This window comes from Benincasa hispida, chromosome 9 (assembly GCF_027475165.1).
Source record: "Benincasa hispida cultivar pf3 chromosome 9, pf3_genome.v1.1, whole genome shotgun sequence".
Lineage (NCBI taxonomy): Eukaryota > Viridiplantae > Streptophyta > Magnoliopsida > Cucurbitales > Cucurbitaceae > Benincasa > Benincasa hispida.
Genome location: NC_143486.1, coordinates 59,200,967 through 59,219,163, shown reverse-complemented (window position 1 = coordinate 59,219,163; position 18,197 = coordinate 59,200,967). Strand labels below are relative to the sequence as shown.

General features: G+C 35.9%; 1 non-coding gene across 1 annotated transcript; it reads left to right on the top strand.

The window, feature by feature from the left end:
- Window positions 1-7,101: 7,101 nt before the first annotated feature.
- LOC120087419 (small nucleolar RNA R71) lies at window positions 7,102-7,208 on the top strand. The gene has a single exon (XR_005484559.1). It is a non-coding gene; the product is annotated as a small nucleolar RNA R71 (small nucleolar RNA).
- The last annotated feature ends 10,989 nt before the right edge of the window (window positions 7,209-18,197 follow it).

Below are 18,197 nucleotides of genomic sequence, written 5' to 3'. Positions count from 1 at the left end.
CTTAATATAAATCTCATTTGCATTAATTCTCTACTAGATGTATCTCATACATCATACCGATCATATCATATATAATCGAATTACCTCTTGTCAATTTGAACATTTCAAATCAACACCAAGAACTGATCCTCAACTGAATCCATTGAGCTACCAAGGGGATCTTATGGACTTGTAGCTCGAAGCTCCAATGGTACGTGAATAACTGACTAAACTTTTTAGTTACGGGATCCACCATCGTTAACTGCCAGACACTCCACTAAAGACCGACAGCTGAACTCTCTTTACCACAGATATATTATATGTTCATCTTAACCAATTAGAAGTGCGACAACTCTTCACAGATCGCTCGTAAGTACAGCTAGGCCAATAACCGTTATGCCCCTGTAGTTACATCTAACTCCTTAAGCACCACTGATCCCTCTAATGAATATAAGTCATAGTCCTACTATGACTGAGTCCTCTCTTCCAAAAAGAAGCTGTGGCCACTATGTTCAAGCCCTGGAATCAGCCCTTAAGGGAGCAATCTCTCTATTTATCCCTGCTTTGGGAAATGAGTGAATTCCATCTTGTGGATTGAGTTCCCATCTCCTAGATCAGACAAGTCCCCAAAAAGGTAGGCATGTTGAGTTGACAATCTGGCCACTCTCACCCATACTAATCAAAGGACAGCCCTCAAAGGCAGGAGTTTCCAAAACACTCAGGATTGAGGTCGTGTCACCTATGGTCATTTAGGTGAGATGTAAGTCTCTAGTATCAACGGCGTTATATATAGAGTCTAATCATCTCATGGTTCGGTCTTATACAAACTCTTTGTATAGGACACCCCCGCTCGCACGTCTCCACATGAATAGTCAAAATCTACCATTTGTAGTAGTTTAAAACACTTGCAAACCTCTACAAAGCGAGCCGTATCCGTAGTGTCACCAGGATCAGGTATCCCACCATAATCCTTATACTACAGACCTATTTAGGTTATCACTTAAGGCATGATCCACTTGTATATCACATATACATGCTTAAGTTCACATAAGATAACCAATGAGCTTTGTTTATTGGATATGAGTAAATGCTAGAATGAAATAATATTTATTTTATTCATCAAACAATGTGTAACATTACAAACAACGAGACTCCGGGAGAATTAGGACACCAATCCCAACAACTTGGTCATAATTGGACTATGACTTATTGTTCATTAGAGGAATCAGTGGTATTTAAGGAATTAGATGTAACTATAGGGACAAAATGGTAATTTTGGCCCAGTTGTACATACGAGCAATTTGTTAAGGGTCATCGCTGAAGGAACTAAAAAATAAGAGAACCTTGAGTGGAAGCAAGATCGTCCCAATTCCCATTTTTCATTGAATGTAAATTTTACATTAAAGAAATCACAAATTATGCATTTACATAAATTAATTATAGCATGCTTAAATAAACAAAAGGAGTTTCAGAAACCTCTACCTTTCAGAAACACTTCAAGAATCCCTCAAACTTAAAAGCGACACTACCACGATGAATTCCTCGATATTCTTAGGTAGAGAACCTAGGAGTGGTGGGCTCTGACTATTTTGGAATGATGAAATTTAGATTTGAGTAGAAGGGAGGAAGAATGGAGATTGTTCACCAACAATCCAAAAACTCGCAGAAGAATTTCTATATTTCTCACAGTGTATGTCTTTCAATCAACAAGATGATGAAGATGTGGGAGACTCTCTCCTATCTTTCAAAAGCAAAAAATACAACCACCACCCATGTAGAGAGTTGTAACTCCCTCCCTCATTTTAAAATTAAAATAGCATTTGATATATATATATATATATATATATATATATATATTAAATTATATGTTATATCAAATATAACATATAACCTATAGTTTTAATATTGTATCATATACAATATAACCTATAGTTTCTTTTCTCTCTCATATGACATTTAATATAAATCACATTTATATTAAATTTAACAATTATAAATCCAATTCAAAATATTTGAATCATATTCAAATATTTATTTCCTCTCACTAAAGCCATAATGTATCAAATATATTATAATAATTTTAACACATATAATTAAAACAACTTAATTATATCATATATAATTAAATCTCCCTATTAATTTGAACAATTCAAATTAATCCAAAAACTGATTCTCATTTAATTCTATTGAGCTACTAAGGGTACCTCATGAACCTGTAGTTTGAAGCTCCAACGATACATGAATAATTAACCAAACTCTTTAATTAAATTATTCACCATCCGTTAACTATCGAGCACTTCACTAAAGATCGATAGCTACACTCTTCACACTACAAATATATTTATGTATCCATTGGATATAACCAATCAACAATACGACGACCCTTCACAAATTGCCGTAAGTACAACTAGGCCAAAATTACCGTTTTACCCCTATAGTTACATCTAACTCCTTAAGTACCACTGATTCTTCTAATGAACAAAAGATCATAGTCAAATTATGACTAAACCCCTCTTGGGCCAGGAGAGCGTGTGGTGCCACATTGTTCAAGCCCTAGAATCAGTCTTTAAGGGAAAAATTTATCTACTTAACCCGAACTCAGGGAAGGAGTGAATTTCTTCTTGTGTAGCTGTGTTCCCAGCTCACCAATCAGACGAATCCCCAAAATGGTAGGCTTGTTGAGTCAGCGATTAGGCCATTCTTACCCATACAAATCAAAGGACTGCCCTCATAGGCAGGAGCTCACAACTCACTCAGGATTCAGGTCATGTTACCTATGGTCATCCTAGTGAAATGTAAGTCTCTATTATGATCGATGTCATATAATGAGACTAAACATTTTGTGGCCCAGTCTTATACAAACTCCTTTGTATAGAATATCCCCGTTCACATATCTATACATGAATGATCAAGATCAGATCATTTGTAGCACTTTACAACAATTGTAACACCTACAAAGTGGACCATACTCTCAGTGTCACCAAGATAAGGTATCCAACCTTATCCATCTACTACATACCATTTAGGTTATTACTTAAATATGATCCACCGTATGTTTCTACATACATGTTTAAGTTACAAGATAACCTTGGATGTTAGTTTATTGGTTTGTGGTTAATGCAACTAAAAAAAGAATAAAATATCATATATTTTATTAAATATACAATGAGTTTGAATAAAATATAATATATTTTATTAAATAAACAATGGGTTTGTTCAATACATTTACAAACTATAGGACTGTACAGATTTAGGACATCAACCCCAACAATCGCACTGTTGATTGGTTATATTCAATGGACACAAAAATATAGCTGTAGTGCGAAGAGTGCAGTTGTCAGTCTTTAGTGGAGTGACCTACAGTTAATGGAAGTTGGGTAATTTTATTAAAGAGTTTAGTTAATTATCCAAGTACCATTGGAGCTTCAATCTATAGGTCCATAAAGTCCCATCTGTAACTCAACAGGGATTTAATTGAGAATTAATTTTGTATTAATTTGAAGTGTTCAAATTAATTATATATAATATAATTATATATGTGATATAATTAATATAATGTATTTGATACATTATAGTATAAAGTATTTTGAGAGGAATTTGAATATGATTCAAATACTAATTATGTGAATGAGATGCATATATTAAGTTTAATATAAATATGGTTTATGTTAAGTATCATAAATAGTTTAGAGGAATTAAATATTTGGATGTGGTCAAATATTAATTATATGGATGAGATTCATATAATTAATTTTAGTATAAATGTGATTTATATTAAATGTCATGTATTGTTAAGAGAAAATAAAACTATAGGTTATGTTCTATTTGATACAATATAAAACTATAGATTATGTTGTATTTGATACAACATAAAACTATAGGTTATGTGTTATATTTGATATAACATATAGTATATATAATATTAAAGTAATTATTATTATTATTATTATTATTATATATATATATATATATATATATATTAAATTAGATTTATTATTTATTTTTAATTTAATTAAAGGGGGGAGTTGTCCCTTAATTTCTCTCAAGTTACGTGTAGATGATGGTGTGTGGGTTAGATGATCATTCATTTTCTTCCTGAGATTTCTAAGAGAATGGTTCTCTCTGCAGACAATTACAAAGAAGAAATTCTTCCCCTCCTCACTCTCAATCTCTCTTCTTCCCTCTTCCAAATCTAAGGTAGAACTAACAACTCCTACCTATTCTCAACCCTAGATAATACAAAATGTTTCGTTTGTGGTGCTATCTTCCAATTGGAGATCGAAGAGGATCGTGATCGTGATCAAGAGGGAATACATGAAGAAGTGTGGCTACAAGAGTATGTATATCTTCTTCCCTTTTTCTCCCTCTACGCATGCTCTAAAATTTAGTCTTTGATGCATAATCTCTCTATTCTGTTTTGTAATTGGAATTCTGTGAATAAAAAAAATTGGGATCGATCCCCACTTCCGGTGCAGAACCGTCACTGGTTTCTTTCAATTAGTATCAAAGCGTGGTTTCAATCCCAAATTTTATAATTCCAGAATTTAATTGTAGTTTTTTTTGTGGGTGCATTCTGGTTTAATTCATGTTGATGAATGTAGAATGTCTTTATTTGCAATTTGGATGTTTCAGGATTAGGGATTTTAGATTTACAAATTTCCTTTATCAATTTGTTGTGTAAGGCTCCTTTGTTTTTTTGGCATAAATTGTTATAGAGTCTGTAAATTTGGTATATTGAGTCGTTCGTGCTGCTCCTGGCGAATGTTTGGTGAAACGGGGCTCAAATCGGACGTGGAATCAAAGGAGATCAAATCTGTATAGTAGCGTCGCGACGTTGCAAACGACGAATAGAGTTTTTTCTCCGTAACATCGTGACGTTAGGACACAACATCGCGACGATCCGAGATGAAGAAGAACGACCAATTCACACGCATTTCAATTCAGTTTAGAGATGATTTAGGTCCAGTTCGCTTGGTTCGAGGATGGTTCGGTTGTTGAATGGTCCAGTTCGAGCTATTTCAAGACCCGGTTCACTTGTTTCAAACTGATTGAACTATTTATTATTGTAATAGGTAGTTTTTGGTTAATTAAATTAATATAATCGTTTATTAGTTTAATTAATGCTTTTAGGAGTCCAATCCCGGTCCATAATTTTTATTTAAATTATGCATATGATGTATGGTTTAATTGTTTTATATATATCATAATGTATGTCATATAGTAAAATCCCACCATAGGTTATGCATTATTCATACATCATTCATATTATAAATATTATAATATATGTTTGCACGATTTATTATTATAGCATGCTCGTGCTGAAGGATCTCATATCGATGAGTTCCATGAGTGTGTTCGAATCGCTCTGATCTCACTGTGATCAAAATATAACATTATACATTCAACACATATAGTTATGCAAATAAACTCTAATTAACGGCATTTTGTGAATAAAAAAATTATAAGGGAAAGAGTTCCATACTAGTTGAAGACTATCTTCAAACTTCATAACTCCTCCACAGTGGAAACCCTCCCAGTGATCTACCAACACTCGACGGGAACATCGACTGCAGCAGCAGGATCAACGCGAACTCACGACCGCAACGGGGATGACACCACCACTAATGAGCCCCAGGTATTCTCGGAGTGAAAATTCAAAGGATGGGCTTTGGTGAATTTGGTAGAGGACAGAGGAAATACGAATCGTGTAGGCGATAAGAAAATGGGAGAGAAAACAACGCTATCATATAGCAGAAGTGCTTATCGCATAGGAGAAGCTACACGATCGTGTAGGATTTACTGAACAATCGTTTATGAAAAGGTATATGATCGTTTAGCTAAATTGGCACACTATAAGATCGTTTAGAGAAGCTATCCAATCGTGTAAGTGAGAGTGTGGATCATTTAGCGCGAGGTGGACGATCGTTTAGGCGGAGAAGAGACTATCGTATAGGCTATTGAACGATCATTTTCTTTGACCAACGCACGCTTCACGAAATCTTTTGGGCGAATGACTTACTATCGATTGAACCATTCAAAAATGAAAACATTTTACCATCGGTTACCATAACCGACGTTGCCCACTAACCCATGTCCAAACACGAAATTTGACATAATTATTTTATAATTAACCAACTAATTAATTAATAAATATAATAATATTATTTTTTTTATCCTATAGTTTGATATCACATATCTACTATAGTATTTTATCATCTACTTGATATAAATCATATTTATATCTAATTTATTCATAATTAATGTATCTCATACATTTGCCAATCATATCATATATAATTAACCAGTCCAATTATATCATGTATAATCGAACTTCCTCTTGTCAATTTAAACATTTCAAATTAACCCAAATACTAGTTCTCGACTTTATCCAAGCTACCCAGGGGACCTAATGAACCCGTGGCTTGAAGCTCCAACGGTACGTGAATAATTGACTAAACTCTTTAGCCATGAGATCCACCATTCATTAACTATCAGACATTCCACTAAAAACTAACAGCTAAACTCTTCTTACCACAAATATATTTTCGTGTCCATCGGATATAACCAATCATGAGTACGATGACCCTTCACTGATGTTTGTAAGTACAACTGGGCCAAATTACCATTTTGCCCCTGTAGTTACATTTCACTCCTTAAGTACCACTGATTCCTTTAATGAACAATACAACATAGTCCAACTATGTGTGAACACCTCTCGGGCCAAGAGAAGGTGTGTAGCGCCACATCGTTCAAGCTTCAAAATCAGCCCTTAAGGAAGCTATCTATCTACTTACCCCTGCCTCGGGGAAGGAGTGAATTCTATCTTATATAGATGAGTTCCCAACTCAACTCACCCAGGATTGAGGTCATGTTACCTATGGTCATCCTAGTGAAGTGAAATCTCTGTCATGAACAGTGTTATATAACGAGACGTTAGCACTTCATGGTCAAATCTTATACAAACTCTTTGTTTAGGACGCCCCTGCTCGCATGTCTCCAACACGAATGATCAGGATCAGACCATCTGTGACAAGTCACAACACTTGTGTGGGCAGTCACATACTAGCCTCTTGAATCCATTGTGTAATCCAAGGTTTAATCTCCATTTGGAGGCAATCAGGTAATCCATTGTGTGGGCAGTCACATACTAGCCTCTTGAATCTCGCCCGTGCGTCACTGAGCGATTCATCTTCTTTTTGTTCAAAATTGGTGATAAATCTCCTCATTTTGGTTTTTTCTATTAGAGGGAAATACTTTTTCATAAATTTCTCCAAAACTTGTTCCTTTGACGTTATCTCTCTTGGTTTGAGAGAATATACCAATTTTCTTGCTTTATCACATAGTGAAAATGGAAATAACATGAGTCGAACCTCTTCTGGGGAAATATTAGGGAACACAAATGAGTTGCAGATTTCAATGAAGCTTCATAGATGGGCGTGCGGATCTTCACCAGGCCGTCCTCAGAACTGTCCCGTTGTTTGTATCATTTGTAACATTACTGGCTTCATCTCAAACCTTGATCCATCCAATGCTGGTTTCATGATTCTTGGGGAGAAATCATACAGATTTGGTGACGCATAGTCTCGGATGGGTCTATTGCGATCATTTGTCAGTATGATGGGATTTTCCATCATGTTGTTTTCATTTGCTACTCATTCTTCATGTTGTTCAGCAATCCTACGAACTCTTCCTTGCCATCTGCGTCTATTTATCTGCCTTCTGCGAAAAGTTTTTTCAATCTCTAGGTCGTACTCGAGCTCAGGAGTATTTCCTTTACTCATAGGACGCTTGCTTCTTCCTTCACAGGTGGAATGGAAATACTCCAAAGGTTAAAAGCTACAAAGATCAAAGAGGTTTGATGTTAGCACAATCTATACTGTAATCCCCGGCAACGATACCAAAAACTTGATACGTTGATTTATCATGCGATGAAAGGGTGTGTGGATGCGATGATCATGCAAGTTTTCCTAACAAAGCCCAAGTATAATCCTTCTTAGAGTCCTGGTAAGTCCAGGGTCGAACGCAGGAATTACTCAGAAGACTCTATCTCTGATCTTATTGCTATTTTGAAGTTTAAGAAGTTGGATGGTGATTGACTTTAGTTTCTTAAGGTGATGGAATTAAATGCAAAGCGATAGAAGAGAGGTAACAAATATTGATAAAGGGTTGAGAAGAGGTTTTGCTAATATTTCTTAAGATATTCTATAAGTCATGCGATCATGCTATACACAAATATTAAGCACTTCCTTTCTCAATGCATATAGACACATTTCCTATGTCTAGGATGCATGATGTGTAGGGAATGCAACAAATAGAACTTATTTCTAAGTCTCCTCTACTCTTACTTATGAGATTTAATCCGATTGTTTCAAGCCTAGATTCTATGTCTTTAGACTACTCTCTAAAGTACTCAAAGTGATGAATGAAGCATACATAAGACAAGATGATCTCATGAAGTGCATAACTTAAGTCATGCTAGCTAAGTACTTCTCAACCCTTTCACTAATTTAGCTACTCATGTATGGCGTAAAAAGAATGAACATAGATTGAAATGTCTTTTTTATTCTTGCAAATAAAATGTTCATGTACAAAATAATAGATGATGTAAGTGGTAAGCCAGGTAAGCAGTGTCTTGCTTCCTCTGGCGTTTACACGGCTTTTAGCACTCTAATTCTTTTCTAATTTGTAACTCTTGCTCTCATAAGAGTTAGTTGTGGGTTGGTGTCTCTCCTCTGTGTTGTTTCGGCAGTCTCTCGACCTCTCCGAAAATTAATTCCCCTTAAGAATTCCTTTCAGAAATCCTGTCCTTTGGTTTGGTAGCATTGAATGGTATTTATAGACTTCTAGACAAAACAGTTCTTCATCTCACTAATAATTGCATGGATGTGCGGCATTAATTTCCATACCCTGTTGTGTCGTCTGATGGTCACTAGAGATTCAATGAATTTGCAACGGTATGGTCTTTAACGGTCGCCAACTGAATTTCTGATTTGACCATTATCGGCTTTACGTCCCATCACGTTTTATCACATTAGGCTACTGCCTTTATGTAAGGTTATCACGCGATTGTCTTTGAAGTACCATTGGATCACCAACTCAGGAGATCGTGCTATCACTTTGTTCCATTGGATTGCCAACTCAGGAGATTGCGCTATTGCCTTATTCCTACACAGAAATACAAGATTAACTCAGTTTAACTGCTTTTATGCGATGAGAGTTAGCAATCACGATTTTGCTTTTAGTTTGGCTCGTTCAATCGTAATATTGCTTATTTACTAACCCTTTCTCTCATTGTTTTAATAATTTGAGCTGTAATAACTTGTATTTCTACAAGTTATCACCTTCCCCGCTGAGCGACAGGCTGTGGGTTAGCAGGTTCCTTCTCCTTCCCCTTACCACCCTTATTTTTCTTTCACTTAGAAGTGTTAGAAGTAGAAGGTGTAGACTTAGTCCTTGAGGTCGAACCTCGATGGAACTTCTTTAAAGATGAAGCAACATTTGCCTCTCCTACCTTCTTCTCCTTACTTTCAATAAGGATTGGAATGTCTGCAACTCATTAAGGAGAGTTGTAAGGGTATGTCTACTTTGTTCAGTATAGCATTATTGACAAAGTGCAGGAATCTATCTGGCAACGAGTGTAGAATTATGCTAACCCGACTACTCCCATCGATGCGTGACTAATTCATCTCCGCCACATTGAAGTGGACCATCATGTTTAGAACATGTTCACGAAAAAAATGTGCCTTCCTCCATTTTGGAGTTGAAGATGCATTTAAGAGCTTCATGCTTGAGCTGTCCAGATGGTTGTCCGAATATTCCCCACAGGGACTCTATGATCTCACGCGCCGAGACCATAGGCTCATGCTTCTTGGCCAAAACATCATTTAGACTGGCTAAGATGTAAGTTCGGGCCTTTTCATTCACTCGTGTCCATCTCTCATAAGCCTCTCGAACATTTCGAGTGGTGTTCTGAGGTGGAATAGGAGGACACTCCTCCGTAAGGACGAACCTCAGGACATCGATGATTAAAATTGTAGTGATTGTGTATTTCCAACTAGCGTACTTCTCGCCAGTCAACTTATAGGCGCTTAATAGAGCTAATGTGGCTGTAGCCATTCTAATGTTGCTGAGAAAAGAACAAACTTAATGAGTCTATACAATACCACTTTTAACACCAATTTTAGTTTTAGTAAAATAGTTTCCATGTACCCTAAGTGAAAAGACATATATTTCGCAATGATACCCTAGTGAGGCAGGACAAAAGTCAATAGTGGGGTGATTAAATGCCCTTCACTGGGATGAGACATTCTCAACAATTAGGCAGAAAAAAGTCTTGTAACTGACCTTAACAGTCACCATTTTTCAGTCTAGAATTGTTAACCTTTAACAATTCCGTGTAAGTGTAACCCTTCATTTACGGCCCTAGAGTCCCGCCCTAATGTGCCCACCATAGGAAAAAACTAGATTAGGATAAGAGACTAAAGTGACCTTATCCTATATAGGAGATCAGATAAAGAGTTGTGCAAAACTGCCATCCTATAAGGGGACACTCCCAGGGTGCCTTGAGGCGATGCACCAGAAACGTTATCCAACCTAATGAGAGAGAATGTGGGATATGTTGTCACACATCCCGCTCCCACTTACTATGAACATTCTCTCCATTCACCTTGATATTGACCTACCCATACACCATCCTTTAGGAGGACATTCCCAGGGTGCCTCGAGGCCGAGGATAGATCTCACGGTGTGAACATAAAGGGAGAAACGTTGAGAGGTTTAAATGAAGTATCATTTACCCCAAGTACCTCCCATTGAATGTTCTACTTAGAGGTTCATTAACTTAGATCATCCGGCTACTGATTTTATGTAAGTGTGTTTAATTTGCTCAGAAACAACTCTTGTCTTTGATATTAAATAAGTTCAAGTCAAGTCTCATTAAACTCTTTAATGGACTATCCTCAAATTTGCATGCATACATCAAATCTATCTAATTCACATTTCCAAGTAGGGATATTTCGTTTCCATCAGCTTAAGTACCCCAACCTAGACAGAACCCGCCTCATACAAAAGGCCCCTTATAGATAGATTTACTATATATTTAATCTTTTATTAGTCAATTTAATTAATCTATTAAATTGATTAAAAGATTAAACCTTAGGTTGTTAATCTCATTAGAATTGTAATCTTAGGTCTATCTCCATCAAGTTTTAAAACTCTTTTACAAAACATGATTCAAGCCTAAGTTCGCATGCACGTCTTTCTTATTTATTTTAGTTCTAATTTCCCTTGTAACTCTTATAAAAGAAACAACCAAAACCATTCATATTGCTATGCATAACTAGGTATTTATAACTCTTATGAATTTAACCTATGTGTCATGCTTCATGCAATGTCCATTCATTACTATATATAACGCTTATATACTTTGTAATGAACTAAGCATACATGCTTCCATACACCCTTATACTATAACACTTATAATATAAAGATGATGCATGAATATGCTTAATGCATGCATAAATATAACTCTTTTATTACATGATGCATGAGCATGCTCTTGAAGTAATTTAATCATGCAAACTACTATTTCATAACTCTTACAATATAGAGATGATGCATGACTAATGCATAACCTAATGTGGGATTTCAACTATATGGCATACTATATGACATATAATAAAACATACATCTCATGTACATTCACAAAATTAATGGACCGAGATGATTAGCCTAAAAATCTGAAAATAAATTCTATCTATTACATAAAACTATCGAGTAAACCGATTCACAAGCGAACCGGGTCTTGAACCGCCCGGGGGAAGTCTTCCCTGATCGTTTAGTAAATTGGATAAGTAACCACGATCGCTTAGCTACGATCGAGTACCATTTACAATGCAATGAAGCATGAGGCCACTTAATCGTTTAGCGCACTAATTTAAAACAACACAAGTCTAAACGATCGTATAGACGACTACGTTGCTGTGAAGCACGATCGTCTAGACGATCATAGAACAAGCGCTAAGTAACTTCTACTACGCGATCGTGTAGTCAGTGATTAAGCAATGAAGCTTGCTGAGCTACACGATCGTTTAGTGTGCGTGCGTTTACCTTGTTGCTGAGTATCCCATACACAACGATCGCTTACCCCATCGTTTATATGTTCTGACCAACACTTGGTCTTTTTCCTCTTCAAAGTAATGTGTATCTTCATTCCATGAAGCTTCATCATGAGCGACTCACACTGATTCAAACACTTTGAATTACAGACTCAATAGCAAGTTAATATGCCCAAAAACACAGGGGCCCTTACAATTAACTTTAAACGTAAAAGAATTCAACAACCAGAGGCAATCATCCCAAAAAACTCCATTAATCCACATCCACAAACTTATTTAACACTTAAATAGAATGCAGATATGCTTTACCCACCAAGAGTATAAATGCTATTCTATACATCAATGGATTTTGAATATCAGAACCTGGCTCTGATACCAATTGAAGGAACTCTTATCGAAGAGAACCCATGAGCGGAAGCACAATCGATTCAAATTCATTGTGACAGAATTACAAGCATTCACAAACATACAAACTAGTTATGCATCTTTAACAAAATTACGACATGCTTTAGAAATTAAATACAAAAGGAGCGAGAGACTTACCTTTGAAGAACTCTTCTTCCATAGATCTCTCACTCTTGTGAAGAACTTGGAACAACTACCTCTCGTTGTTGCTTAAAATACCAACCTAATCGTCTAGTGGTCACGAACAAACTTCTCCATGAACAAATAACCTCTCGGACACCACCACTCGGAGTGAGAATCCAAGAGGTGTGGGCTCTATCAGATTTGGTAGAGGGTTGGAGGAAACTACGATCACACTATACGACCAAGCAAGTGGGAAAATAAACTGTCTATCGTATAAACTTTGTGTGCTTGATCGTTTAGTAAATCTCAGTAGGTACGTGATCGTTTAGAAAAATAGGTTTGATCGTTTACACGATCATTTAGTGAAACTCGCTTGCCACATGCTCATTTAGTAAAAAGGTACACGATCATTTAGAGAATGACGCGTGTACACGATTGTTTAGACAAAAAACTTGAAGGCTATCATGTAGTCTCTCGTGAGCTAAACGATTAGCAGTGTACTTAATGTAGCGATTATTTTCAAGATGAAAACATTTTTCATTTTATCCTTCAGTTATGAAACTGAACATAACCTCCCACTTCACGCACGATTAAAGAAGAAACCGCCTACAATTATCGTATAATTGTTTTAATATAAATAAATATAATAATTAACTTATCATATTATATTTATAACCTATAGTTTTAATATCACGTCATATGTAACATTTAAACCATAGTCTTTTTCTCCTTTACTTGATATAAATCATATTTATATCAAATTCCTCCAATGTATCTCATACATCATATCAATTATATCACATATAACTGAACCAGTTTATTCATATCATATATAATCACAATCCCTCATGTCAATTTGAACACTTCAAACTGACCTAAAAACTGATTCTCAACTTGAATCCATTGAGCTACCAAGGGACCTTATGAACCTGTAGCTTGAAGCTCCAATAGTACGTGAATAGCTAACTAAATTCTTTAATCACGAGATCCACCATCCGTTAACTGCCAGGCACTCAACTAAAGATCGACAGCTGCAATCTTCTCATCATAGATATATTTCTTTGCCCATCGGATATAACCATTCAATAGTACGATAACTCTTCACAGATCCCTCGTAAGTACAGCTTGGCCAATTTATCGTTTTGCCCCTGTAGTTACATCTAACTCCTTAAGTACCACCGATCCCTCTAATGAATAATACATCATAGTTCTACTATGAGTGGACACCTCTCGGGCTTTGAGAAGGTGTGTGGCACCACATTGTTCAAGCCCCAGAATCAGCCCTTAAGGGAGCAATCTATCTACTTACCTTTACTTCAGGGAAGGAATGAATTCCATTTTGTGTAGTTGAGTTCCCAGCTCCCTAATCAGACGAATCCTTAAAGTGGTAGGTTTTAGGCTACAATCTGGCCATTCGCATCCATGCAAACCAAAGGACCGCCCTCATAGGCAGGAGTTCCCAACTCACTCATGATTAAGGTCATGTTACCTATGGTCATCCTAGTGAAATGAAAGTCTTTATCATGAACGGTGTTATATAACGAGACTAAACACTTCGTGGTCCGATCTTTTACAAACTCCTTTATATAAGACACCTCTACTCGCATGTCTCCTCATGAATGATCAGGATCAGACCAATTGTAGCACGTCACAACACTTGTAACTATCTATAAAGCGAGCTGTATCCGTAGTGTCACTAGGATAAGGTTTCCCTCCTATATCCATATACTATAGACCATTTAGGTTATCACTTAAGGCATGATCCACTTGTATGTCTCCCCATACATGCTTAAGTTATAACGACAAACAAGGATCTTAGTTTATTGGTTTGTGGTAAATGCAAATAAAATATCACATATTTCATAAACAACAGTGATGAAAATATCTCATATTATTACATCTGATATGAATTCAACCATTGAACCATTGCATGTGCCTAAAGAACCAATTACAAGAAGTAAGGCAAAGAAGATTCAAGAGGCATTCACACTACATCTTCAAAAACTAGCAAATTCACAAGAACCGACAAATAATTTTGAGACCAAAGTTATATATAATGTTAGTTCAATGAGTCAAGAAGAGAATGGCATGAAGATGGCATGAGAAAATTCCTATAATTTGGAAGATGACATGGTGGTAAAAAAAAGTGTGCAGGTTTTGTGAAGAAAATGTTGTCAAGTGTGCACTACATGGGGAAATGTGATGTCAAACTTTGTCAAACGTGCATATCTACTTTGCCACCTTCTAGAGGAGATATTTAAGGCAATTGGAAGACTTTCTACATTTCTAGTTTTGCATTTGGGCTTATAATTTAGTATGCAATTAAGTTTCAAGTTTCTAGGTGTTATTTTCTATAATTTGCAATTATTTGTATTTGAATGACTTTTGAGTTTCTTGCATCCACGACCATTTGGCCTATAAAATGGCTTGGAATGTTCTTCAAAACTCAGATTATCAATAGTAAAAATCTTGTGCTTATTCAACCTTTTGGTATTGTCTTTTTCTTTCAAATCTTGCTTTAGATTTGATATTTGAATCAATTCATTGGATTGGTCTTGATCAAACTAATTCTGGAGTGAGTTGTCTTAGGATCTAAGAGTGACCATCATAGATTCTAAGTTCGATCTAAGTAGCTTTCTTTGTGAGTGTTTGCAAGGATCCTAGAAGGACCTCTAGCTTTGCATCCAACAAGCATCGCGGGCGCTTATCATTTGGTATCAGAGCATTTGTTCATCGTTCTTGGCCGACTTTGGAGGTGTTATCTTTACTTTGTTTCAATTTATTTTGTTTCACTTTTTTTTCCATAGCAATTGCTTACATCTTGTAACAAGACATAGTACAACTTGTCTTCAAAACTTCTTTAAATCAGCTTGGATCTTAAAGAAAAAAAAAGTCAGCAAAAAAAAAAAAAAGAAAAAAAAGAAAAGAAATCAAAGATCCAAAGCACATGAAAGTTTCTTGCCATTCATTTGAGGAAAAAAAATCCATATTTATTTTATTTTTAGCCTAAGTTTAGTTACTCTAGCCTTAGTTTGTGAGAGTTGATCATTTTGAATTGGTTTTTTTTTTATTAAACTTTTAGTGAGATTGCACCAAAAATATAAGTCAATTCATACATCTTTGACCTAGTACCAAAAGCCTACCCTTGAGTGATAAACACGACTGTTCTTGAGTGAAATTGGTGAGAAATGTGGTGAGGTCCTTTTATTACTAACTTTAAAATGTCACAGGATGAAGGAGTACCACAAGTACAAGATACTAATATGGCTATTCTTTAAGTCATTCAAGGCATGATGGAAATGATGAGGGAAGATAGGCAAGAAAGAAGGGCACAACAACAAAGAGTCTTATAAGAAGATGAGGGAGTAATTGACTTAGTTGAACAAGAAAGACAAATTGGAGGAAGAGGAAACATGATAGGAAGAGGAAGAAATAATATGCACCCTAGACGAGGAGAAAGAATCCATGAAGATAGAGATAGTGGAGCCAAGCTCAAAATTCCACCATTTTGTGGAACGTCGGATACGGAGACATACTTAGAATGGGAAAGGAAGATAGAACATGTGTTTGATTGTAACACTCAGTGAGAATAAGAAGATGAGACTTGCCATTGTCGAATTCACTAACCATACGGGAAATTGGTATCAACATCTCAAATCCGAGAGAAGGAGGAAAAAGGAGGATCTCATTGAAACTTGGGAAGAACTTAAAGAAGCCATGAGAAAGAGGTATGTTCCAAAACATTATGAAAGAGATTTGAGAACTAAATTGCAAGTTTTGACGCAGGGAACAAAAAATGTAGCTGAATATTATCAAAAGATGGAAACTTTGATAGAAAGAGCAAATATTCAAGAAGAAGAAGAAGAAAACACCATGTCTAGATTCCTTGGAGGTTTAAATCGAGAAATTGCTCATATCATTGATAGATATCCTCAACTATACTTTGAAGATATGTATCATTATGCAATCAAAATTGAAGAACAATTGAGAGAAGAAAAGGAACATTCCAAGAGGTATAATTCTAAAGCTAATACCTTTTCAAATTCTAATGTTTGGAACAAGGATGGTTTTGTGAATAGGGGTGAAGCAAAAGGGAAGTTTGTGGCTCCTAAAAGAGTGGAAGCCGGTAGCACCTATACTAAAAAGAATGAAGATTCAAAGGAGGAAAGAGAGAAATCTAGTTCCATTCAATGTTGGAAGTGCAAAGGATTTGGGCACATGAGCAAAGATTGTGTCAATAAAAAAGTTATGGTCATAAGAGATGGAATTATTGATTTAGAAGATGAATGTGATGAACAAGGTGGCAACCTTAAGGAAGAATCAGAAGCCTTTGTTGATGAGTACATTGAAGAAGGTAACTCCATATCCTTAGTTTCAAGAAGAGTACTTAATGTGCAAATCAAGGAGGAGAAAGTTGAAGATTAAAGGGAGAACTTATTTCACACAAGGTGCTTGATTGAAGGAACCCCATTGGTGATTGATAGTGGAAGTTGCACAAATGTAGTAAGTAGTTTTCTTGTAAAAAGACTCCAGCTCGCTACTCGTCCACATCTAAAACCATATAAACTTCAATGGTTAACAAACAAAGGAGAATTGAAGGTAAACTCCTAAGTTCTTATTTCTTTTACTTTGGGAAGATATAAGGATGAGGTTCTTTGCGATGTAGTACCTATGCATGCGGGTGATATGTTATTGGGCCAACCTTGGCAATATGATAGAGAAGTCACATATGATGGTTTGCTGAATAAGTACACATTTACTTTGAATGGGAAGAAGTTTACTTTGCTTCCATTATCTCCATATGAAGTGCAATGCGATCAAGTGAAATTAGAAAAGAAAAGAAAAGAATTTGAAGATTAAGAGAGGAGAGAAGAAAGTAAGTTAAAGAAGAAGAGCGAAAAAAAAAAAGAGAAAAGTGAGGGGAAAAAGGTGAGTGAAAACCAAGAGAGAAAGAAAGAGTGATTTTGAGGAAAAAAGAAAGATTGTGAGTTTGGTTATGAGAAAGGTGGAAGAGAGGAATATGCTTTAATTCAAAGCACCAAACTTTGTACTTATGTGCAAAGGAATGTGTTTAGTAACTGAACCTAACTCTAATGATGGTTTGCCTAGTGCTTTTAAATCTCTTTTGCTGGAATTTAATGACATGTTTCCACATGAAAATGCACCTACAAGTCTACCTTCTTTAAGAGGAATTGAGCACAAAATTGACTTCATACCCGGGGCAATGCTTCCAAATATGGCGGCATACAGGACCAACCCAATCGAGGCCAAGGAAATTCAAAGGAAAGTGGAAGAACTCATGGATAAAGGTTATGTTCGAGAAATCATGAGTCCTTGTTCGGTTCCAGTCATTTTAGTGCCCAAGAAAGGTTGAACATGGAGAATGTGTGTTAATTGTCGAGCCATCAACAAAATAACGGTAAAGTATCGACATCCTATTCCATGATTGGATGACATGCTAGATGAATTACACGGTGCAAATTTTTTTTCAAAAATTGATCTTAAAAGTGGTTACCATCAAATTCGAATGCATGTGGGAGATGAGTGGAAAACGGCTTTCAAAACAAAATTTGG